The sequence below is a fragment of the Desmodus rotundus genome, chromosome X (genome assembly GCF_022682495.2).
Source record: "Desmodus rotundus isolate HL8 chromosome X, HLdesRot8A.1, whole genome shotgun sequence".
Lineage (NCBI taxonomy): Eukaryota > Metazoa > Chordata > Mammalia > Chiroptera > Phyllostomidae > Desmodus > Desmodus rotundus.
The window spans coordinates 85119612-85123385 of NC_071400.1; positions in this window are offsets into that span (position 1 = coordinate 85119612).

Here is a 3774-nt window from a genome sequence, read left to right on the forward strand (position 1 = left end):
CATATGTTTGCTTTTTCTCATATCATATACCTTACCATCCCAGTATCCATATATCCATAAATCCAACTTTTTTTTTGATGTGCTGTATCCCTAAACATGCATATCTTTCTCTAGAGTTCAGTATTTTCAGATTGTTTATTCTTAGAGGCAAAATTCACACACAGTAAATCAACAAATCTTAATTGTACCGTGCCATGAGCTTTGACAAAAGCGTACATTGTGTAACTCTTGAAGGTATGAAACAGATGCAAATCCCTATCAAGACATGAAACATTTCTATCACCCCAGGGAATTCTTGCATGCCCCTCTGAAGTCGATTCCTTAGAAGTGACCCCTGTTCTGATTTTCCCCATAGTTTAGTTTTGGACTTACCCAAATATCTCTGTTTCCAGTTTCTCCACATCACAGTAGTTTATTTTTCACACTGAGCTAGAACATTATACTACTCCTATAGTGAAAATCAAACAAATAATAGACAAAATAATATAAACTAAAAATAATTGATCTCCCCCTTGAAATAATGGGACAATCATGAATTTCAACATCCATTACAGGTCAGTCCCAAACTTCCTTTCTAACATTACTTAAGTAATTCCTGATAATTTCCATCACTTCTTGAATCACACCAAACTATTTTTTCCTTTAATAAAACAAATATTATACTATTACCTTGGGTCATACCCAAGCATTTAATAGATTTAATAGTCATGGTTTTGGCTATCTGAGCATCTATGACACAGTACATTTAAGTACAACTGAATGACAGATGTGAATTCAAGTTTGTAAAACTGATGTGTAGAAGCAAGTCCTAAAGTAAATGAGCACAGCCAGCACCAAGCATCTGCCTCTCAATGTAATGACATTTGTTACACATCAAATATACATTAACTCTCACCAAGATTTTGAAGGGATCACTTAATTATTTCAATATGCTTTAAAGGGGAAATTGTAAGTTAGAAGGAAACACAACTTACAAGATTCTCAGCCTTAGGATTTATTACTCAGGTGTATAAATGGTGTACCATAGTTACCTCTATGTGCTGCAAGAAAAAGAAAAATAAATTTTTATTCTTATTCTAAATATATTAGTTTCTATCATAGCCTTTTATGCTTTTTCTTAATTACCTATTTAGATGCTAATTCTTCCTTAGAAATTAAAGATTAGAAAGCATCCCACATATTTGAAATGCTATAGATTGTTTTTTTAGGATATATCATTGAGCTATTTCTTTCTAAGCAAGATAGAAAAGAATTTCTTATAGATCATGATGAATTGGTTACATATAGAAACTAATATCAATCTAACATTTTTTTTCCAACTGTTTTTTTATTGTTGTTCAATTACACTTGTCCCAATTTCCCCCCTTTGCCCTCCTCTACCCAGCCCACACCCCACTCCCACAGTCAATATCCATGTCCACAGTTCTCCATGGACACAGTTGTCCATGTCCATGGGTCATTCATACATGTTCTTTGGCTAGTCCCTTCCCCTTCTTTCCATCATTCTCCCCCTCCCCACCCTCCTTTCTGGGTGCTGTCATTCTGTTCCATGTTTCCATGCCTCTGGTTCTGTTTTGCTTGTTGGTTTATTTTGTTCATTAGATTCTTCTTATAAGTGAGATAATATGGTATTTGTCTTTTAACAACTGGCTTATTTCATTTAGTATAATAATCTCCAGTTCCATCCATGCTGTCGTGAAGGGCAGGAGTTCCTTCTTTCTTTCCGCTATGTAGTATTCCATTGTGTAAATGTACCACAGCTTTTGTATCCACTGATCTACTGCTGGGCACTTAGGCTGCTTCCAGCAATTGGCTATTGTAAATAGTGCCACTATGAATATAAGGGTGCTTAAGTTCTTTTGAATTGTTTCAGGATTCTTAGGGTATAATCCCAGCAGTGGAATTGCTGGGTCAAAAGGCACTTCCATTTTTAATTTTTTGAGGAAACTCCATACTGTTTTCCACAGTGGCTACACCAGCCTGCATTCCCACCAACAGTGTGCTAGGGTTCCCTTTTCTCCACATCCTCACCAGCACTTGTTTGTTGATTTACTGATGATAGCCATTCTGACAAGAGTGAGGTCATATCTCATTGTGGTTTTAATTTGCATCTCTCTGACGGCTAGTGATGTTGAGCATCTTTATGTCTCTGGGCCCTCTTGGAGAAGTGTATATTCAGGCCCTTTGCCCAATTTTTAATTGGATTGTTTGTCTTCCTGATGTTGAGTTGTATGAGTTCTTTATATACAGGTTCTGGCACAAATGACACCCCTTTTTATTACAAAATATTTTATTACAAAATCATAAGCATGTAATTCTGTAACATAACAATGTCATACTCAAGTATATCATATGACATTTTAGGTGAAATGTTCACATTAAAACTATAAATTATTACACCCATATTATTACCCTACCAATCACATTCCAGGAGGTGTTACTTCCACTGGACCCTGTATTTTGGAGATTAAACCCTTGTCTGGTGTATCATTGGCAAATATGTTCTTCCATACAGTCAGTTCCCTTTTCATTTTGATGATGGTTTCTTTAGCTATGCAGAAGCTTTTTAATTTGATGTAGTTTTTATTTTTGCCTTTATTTCCCTTGCCCTAGAAGATATATCAGGAAAACATTTGCTACATGGATTCTGAAATTTTACTGCCTATGTTTTCCACTAGGACTTCTTGGTATCATGACTTAAATTTAAGACTTTTACCCATTTTGAGTTTATTCTGGTGTATGGTGTAAGTTGGTGGTCTAGTTTTACTTTTTGGCATGTACAGTCCAGTTCTCCCAACACCATTTATTGAAGAGACTGTTCTTACTCCACTGTATGCTCATGACCCCTTTGTCAAGTATCAATTGACCATAGAAACATGGATTTTTTTCTGTTCCATTGATCTCTATGTCTGTTCTTTTGCCAGTACCAGGCTCTTTCGATTACAGTGCCCTTGTAATATAATTTAATATCAGGTATTATGATCCCTCCAACTTTGTTCTTCCTTCTCCAGATTGCTGAGGCTATTTGGGATCTTTCTTGCTCCCATATAAAATTTTGTAGTATTTGTTCTAGATCAGTGAAAAAACTACCCCTGGGCTTTGTGCTGATAAAAAAAAAAAAAAAAAAAAAAAAAAAAAGCCCAGCAGGGCAGAACAGCAAGGGCCAGCCTATCCTGAAGGAGACAATCTAATATCTTTAAATTGTATCATATACATACAATTATTCATTTTCTTTTCATCCATTTTGAATATTTTTCTTCCTTATACTACTTCATGTACTACATTCACACTAATTCAAGAACAAAATAGGGCAGGATACATTATTTTCCTCATGCTAACAATCTTGGTTAATTTAAGGAGTTAAGAAAAGATGAGAAACAGGTCTTCGAATGTTTTTCTTATCTCTAAAGATATTTCTTTTATTTGATTCACAATATACCTAATTTTGAGATATTTGCGTAAGAGTTGATAAATTCACAACACATAAGTGACAGTCATAACAAAAATATAATCTGATTTGTAAAATCATGCCAATACCACTGATAGATAAAGCCCCAAAGCAAATTAAACTGTTATAGAAATATTATTTTTAAAACAACTATCAAAAGAGTTCATGAGATGGACAATATGTGATGTCATATTATATATGCAGATAATATTTACATTAAATAAAGATGGAAAAAGGATCTCAGAGGCTCAACACAAGAAATTATGTCCGATTTCTGCCTGCATCAAATGTAGTTAAGTAGGGGATCTGTACATCATAGTCATTCA